Source organism: Poecilia formosa, unplaced genomic scaffold (genome assembly GCF_000485575.1).
Source record: "Poecilia formosa unplaced genomic scaffold, Poecilia_formosa-5.1.2 Scaffold80, whole genome shotgun sequence".
Classification (NCBI taxonomy): Eukaryota; Metazoa; Chordata; class Actinopteri; order Cyprinodontiformes; family Poeciliidae; genus Poecilia; species Poecilia formosa.
This window is the reverse complement of record NW_006800019.1, coordinates 1,736,537-1,742,778: the sequence shown is the minus strand read 5'-3', so window position 1 is coordinate 1,742,778 and position 6,242 is coordinate 1,736,537. Positions and strand designations below refer to the sequence as shown.

The following is a 6,242-nucleotide window of genomic DNA, read 5'->3' as shown; positions in this document are numbered from 1 at the left end:
TTCAACCATTTTGTAATTAATTTTGGGATTTAATCAAGGATGTCATTTAAAATGTAATGTTTTTTTCTAAAGTTTTAACATCCTGGCCAATGTCTCTTGAGAAGCTGCTTCAGTATTTCAACACGTTGTTCTTTTGTCAGGATTTCATCTGTTTTGTGAAGTGCTTCATTCACTCCCACAACAAAACACAGCATGATGCTGCCACGTGATACTTCATAGATGAGAAGATGTTTTCCCTACTTTTCTCTACAAATATAACAGTGGCCATTGCGGCCAAACACTTGACGTTTTTAACACTTTCTTTTAGTAGATCACAAAGCAAACAAAAATCAGTTCCTTGCAAACTTTAATTTGGATTTTATGTTGCTTTTTAATCGCTGGCTTCTTCTTCTTCTTCTTCTTCTTCTTCTTCTTCTTCTTCTTCTTCTTCTTCTTCTTCTTCTTCTTCTCTGTCTGGCCTCTCAGCCCAGGTAGAGAACTCGTCTCACTGTGAATAATAACATTCTTGTTTCCAGCTCAGCCTTCATCTTTTTATTTAGTTTTTAGTGTTGGTTTTACACGTAATCACGTGAAAATATTCTTAAAAAGTGGGATGAAGTTATACATCTTCGCCACCAGATAGAGCTCTCTGGCTTGATCTGATTTTCTTCCTTAGTTTAGTTTTTGTTACGGACCACCTGCCACTTTTGATCTGCATGTTTGGAACCAGCTCGAATCACTGGGTTGATACTGAACCACCGTCAAAGCAGCATTGAAACCTGTCACCTCTAGGGGGACTGATGCGTCCAACAGGGGGGGGGGGAAATAATAATAATAATAAAAAAAAAATGCAGGAGCCTACGAGTATGTATGTTCCTGCTTTTGCTGCCTCATTAGGACTTTGTTTTGGTGTATAATTTCTGACCTTGTCGACATTATTAGTCCTTCACTGGACAGGTTGTAGCGGATATATGCGCTGAGATGAGGGGTAGGGAACGTGTTCGGTTTAATTATACGTACTGTTAAAGTTTTAGTTTGGCTGAATGAATGGGAGTTAATGCAATGTCCAAATAAGGATAGCAGGTTATACGTGTGTGTGTGTGTGTGTGTGTGTGTGTGTGCGAGAGAGAGAAAGGGAGAGAGAGAGAGAGACGGAGAAAGAGAGAGAGAAAGAAAGGGAGAGAGCGACAGAGAGAGAGAGGGAGAGAGCGATAGAGAGAGAGAGACGTCCGGATTGTAATGCTGAGCTCTCACTGGGAAGAGCGAAGACTGTCCCACTAATTTCCCTCCTGCTTCCCAGAGCCCTCTCCATTCGGACGGATCCGCATCTGAAGCGCGTCGCGCCGCCTGAAGCGGAGCTCCACTGCGGCGTTGGAGTTTCTTGTGTATCGGATATATTCTGACATACATGGATATCCCGACGGTGAGTAGCCCACGGCGCTTCTCTCGGTCGTTTCTTCCGTGCGTTGTAAATCTGTCAGAGCTGAAATGCAGTCAGATGATACAGCAGTCGGGAAAAAAAAATGCCAACAGCTGAACTGTAATACAGGCTTTTGGTGTTATAATGGTCTCGGTGGCGTTTAGCAGAGCCAAGACTGTTCTGCAAGAATAAACACAACAATGCTGCTCAGCATACCTACAAAAAAAAAAAGAAAGAAAAAGAAAGAAAGAAAGAAAAAGGGACATGTCATTCGTTTACTTTTTCACAGTCTTCGCCGGATTTGTAACAAACGCGTTGCTTGACAGCTTTAGACATGACATTATTCTTGTCCAGTGATGTTTGGAGTCAAAACATGATGAGGGAGAGGCCCGTGCACTCAATTCTGAGCAACCCAGACTCGATTATCAGCATGTAGTGACTGTTCGTCTGCGCATACTGCCAGTGCTGATGGATCCACATCCAGAATCTTTTACTTTTGATTCAGTTCTCCCCAGTTTGCTCTGCAGTCAGTGCGCTCCGGGCTCACTTCAGCCCATCAGGTCCAACTCTACGTCCACGTGAACAGTGGTAAAGAGAATGAATATATGAGAACACACAGAGCCATCGACTTTCCCCTGTAGGCTACTTGGTGCGTCCTGTTATGTAATGCGCCCCGGTTCGGCCGGCTGCCCGCAGCCAGACCGACAGGGCCTACACGTGTTATTGCCAAACATGTTTTCTAACATCAGGCTCAGCAGAGATGGCAGCAGGACTAATGGGCCGTGTCAAAACCTAAAAAAGGGGATGAAAAAAGCTACAATAACACCCCTTTAAGTTCTTTCGAGAATGCCTGCATACAATCCTAATTTGTAATGCATGCATGCAGGACAGCTGACTCCAATCGGCCCATGTGATGCAGATTCAGCTCATGATATATAGCAGATGTCTGTATGCAGACTACAGAATGTTTTCCGCACGAATCAGAGGACAGTCCTCAAATAAAAACAGCAACAACAACAACAACAACAACAATAACAAGTAAATACCAACATGATGTTCATGTAGTCCAAGAATAGACTAATCGTTGAAGTGGTATATGCTTGGGCAACCTGGAATTCAGTGACCCTATTGTCCTATATATGACAGGGAGTGGATTTGATATGGTGATATGGCTCACTGCCCAGGGTGACATTTTGTCAAAGGGCTGTGCAACACTAAAAAGATTTAAAAAATAGAAGAAAAAAGAATGTTATGGCAGTGAACATGTGGCACTGCACATGCTCAGTATGAGGGATTTCTGCAAAGTTAATGACTCAGTGCAATAAACTGTATACTGTTGCCACATGGTTCATTAAGAGGAGGAGTTGCTGTAAAGTCAGTGACTCAATGCAATCATTTAAGTTTCCTGTAGTAAGAGAACTTTGGACCACTTGGCATAATAAACTCAACTAACTGGTGTACTTATAACTATGCTTGATCTGGATATATATTGATCTATTTGTCTTATAAAGTGCCTTGAGCTGACATTTGTTTAGAATCTTGCAGTATAAATAAACTATGTCCAATAAAAATAATCCATTGAAGGTGGCCGCTCCTCTGTGTTATTACAATGTAAGCACTTTAGGAAGATAAGGCCATATATAACTGGAGGTCAATAAAAGAAAATCCTGAAGGGATAATAAATTAACAGTTTTAATTTGTTTGAAAAAAAAAACAACAACAACAAACAACAAACAGGACTCTAACATTTTCCACTGAACAACCCATACCACTGTCAGTGACCAATGCTCTAAGGCACAGTACACAGCAAACCTATTAAAACATGTTTTATTCAGAAGCATTGACAATTATGATGAAACCAGCCACAGCTAGAGTTCAGTAATCAGTCTTTATTGGTGCACTTTAGCACAACACATCTAATGAGTGTTGAATATGAGAAATAATGGACATCAACAGTCAAGACTCACCATGTCATTCCAGTTCAGACAGATTTTTGCTGTTTCTGTGTTGTTTTTAAAGTAAAGAGATGAAAAGGGGGCTAGAAATCAACCTGTATGCCTTTGACCAGCGGATCCTCTTTTCACGCATGACGCAATATGGACTCACCAAGTAAGAATAGCAGCAGGATAATGTGAAAGTGAGTTTGATTTTAGAAACTTATGTTCTATATAAATTTATATTTATATGGATAGACCACGATAAAGTGCACTGAGAAAAAAAAAAGATTGATGCTCTTCATCTTAGTGTGGCTCCTTGTCTAACAGTGACACTTAAGAAATACATCCTAGGCGTCCTACTGCACAGAGGTGCTTCACCTTTCAAAATGAGAGACGCTTGACCCATTTCATCAGTAACCCTGAACATCAGCTCTGTTCAGTTCCATACCTCATTTTGTTCCTCAAGGCCAGCTTGATTTTAAAAGCTGGCATGTGTGCAGGACGAAGCAGGCTTGAGTTGAGTTTTATGAAAGGCCAGAGGCAGCTTAGGGCCCCCCCACAGCTTTATGAAGGAGCTGCTATGTGAAAGAGGCTATACATTCCTATTCAATACTAAATTAAAGTGCTATTTCAATAAAAGTAATCTGGATTACTTTTCACTAGCTCCATGTAAAATAAGAGTGGTCAAACCAGAAGCAGGTATTTATGCACTGAACAGTGATTCTTTTCACATACTTTGAGATTTAATAAACCCCAGAACTGTTTGTGAAAGAAAAAGAAAAGGTCATTCCCTTTTTCTGTGTTTGCATCGCAGGGATGGGTTACAGAATGACCCTCATGAACACAAGCAGCTCATTGAACACAGAGAGCTTTTTTTTGGTGTAACATCTCCAATAGATAAGAATTTAAATGAGAAAAGCTATGGATTTCCAACATATTTAATTACATATGTTATATTTTACTATAAGCGGTAGCTTGTTTTATATGGCATTAGCTAGCTATTCCAAAAGCAAATTGTAGCTTTCACAGCTTATTTCCAGCTTACTCTAGAACAGTTTTACTTCTAATAAGATGTTTATGATGCTTTCTCCTCGTGAGAAAAATGCAGTGTTAGTTATTGTGTGCTTGTGTGAAGCACTGCTCTCCCCAAATCCCACACTAATGTTGACGAATGTACTTTCCCATCACTCATATGTATTTCAAAGTCAGAATTTGAACCAGCTGTGCATTTTATGCAACTCTCAATAGATTGTTTTCCTGTTGTGGTTGAATAACTCATATTCAGGACTGGTGGAGATTATGCATCTCTTTAAGTGCCTTTTTATATGTGCTTTTCTCATCAATTAGTGTCAGCTTATCGAACATAGCAGAGATTTGCTTACTAGGTTTGGAGGTTTGCAGAGTTGTGTCCTTGACACATGCCGCTGTAGTTAGCCGTTAGAGGTCAAAGGAAGGGGAGGAATTGGACAATTTAATCTCCATTGAAGACTTCTCTATCTTTGATGATGTCCAGTCACTGGGTCTTTGTTGTCAAATGAAGCACACCCATCCTTAGCCACAGATGTTAGGGTAGAGTGCAGTGATAAAGTGAAAGCAGAACGCAGTCTGTCTTTGTGATCCAAAAGTCCCCAGCGGCAAGTCCAGAAAAACAATCCCTGTAAAAGAGTCATTGGAATAGTTCTGTGTTCTGCTTTGTGGTCTGATGACAAAATGCCGTGATGGGCAACACAAGGACATTTTGCTGTCAACAACAAATACTTTTTTGTGCTAACAGAACAGCAACATATTTTGTCTGCCTGTTAGAAGCAGCTAATGTGGAAAACATTAAAAAGCCAGATGACAACTGGCTCATCGACTCTCGAGTCAGAGTGACCTAAAGATGCGCACACAGACCCACAAACTTACCAGTCACTATGACAAACTTCTTGCTGTACCAACATGTATTCAGGATAATTGTGTCTTTAGAAATGCCCTAATTCCCCTTGGCAAATATTCAGTAAGGTATGAAATATTCCTCAGAAATGTTGGTCCATACTGACATGATTGTATCATGTAATTGCTTCAAATCCATCATCTGAATCTCTTTGCAACTCATACCAAAAGTGTCCTATTGTACATCCGGAGACTGCTGATGTCATTGAAGTACAGTGAACTTATTGTGATGTTTGAGAAACCAATCTGAGAGGTTAGACATGGCGCATTATCCGTCAGAAGACGGGTACACTGTGGTCATCAGGGGACAGACATGGTCAGCAACAAAACTCAGGTCGGCTGGACCGTTTATGAAATGTCCAATAAGAGGCCCAAAGTCTTCCAAGAAAATATCCACAGTGAATCTACCACTACCACTCTGAATTGTTGAAAAAAGTCAAATGGTTACAAGATTGGAAAATTGCAGCTGGAATCAAGACTCACGCTGTTTATCCTAACTCCTATTTAATGCTCATCGACATAAAATGTTCTTTGCGTGTGTGTTTTCTTTCCTTTTAGGTGATAAAAATAAGTGTGAGAAGTTGAATCTGAAGCGAAATAAAAAAGAGAGCGACTTCAACTCACCCAAACCTCCGATGCCTCTGGCGACTCTGAGCTCATGTTGTGTCTTTGCTGGGATAAACAAGTGGCCTGGCCAAAGAGCACAGTGTTTCTACACACATTAAAGCCCACACAGGTGAGAGGTTCCTCAATTTTATACAGCTTAAATATTCTCCAGGAGCTACTGTGGCTCAGTTGGTAGAGTAGTCTGTATGCAATTGAGATTGTGGATCGATCCTATCTTCCTTGTCCAATGTGTTGATGTGCCTCTTGGCAAGACCCACAGAGCTGTATCAATGTATGAATGTTGATATGTTTCCTAGAGTGACTGGGGGAATGGGACTCTAGTGTAAAGCTCTCTGAGTGGTCAGTAT

At 40.8% G+C, this 6,242-nt stretch overlaps 1 protein-coding gene across 1 annotated transcript in view; it reads left to right on the top strand.

The window, feature by feature from the left end:
• The first annotated feature begins 846 nt into the window (after window positions 1–846).
• The window catches only part of LOC103141167 (adenylate cyclase type 6-like), a 44,691-nt gene continuing 39,295 nt past the window's right edge, over window positions 847–6,242 (top strand). The window contains exons 1-3 of the mRNA XM_007556662.2: window positions 847–967; window positions 1,280–1,402; window positions 5,827–6,004. The gene's annotated coding sequence lies outside the window, so the exon portion shown is untranslated. The remainder of the gene's footprint in view (window positions 968–1,279; window positions 1,403–5,826; window positions 6,005–6,242) is intronic.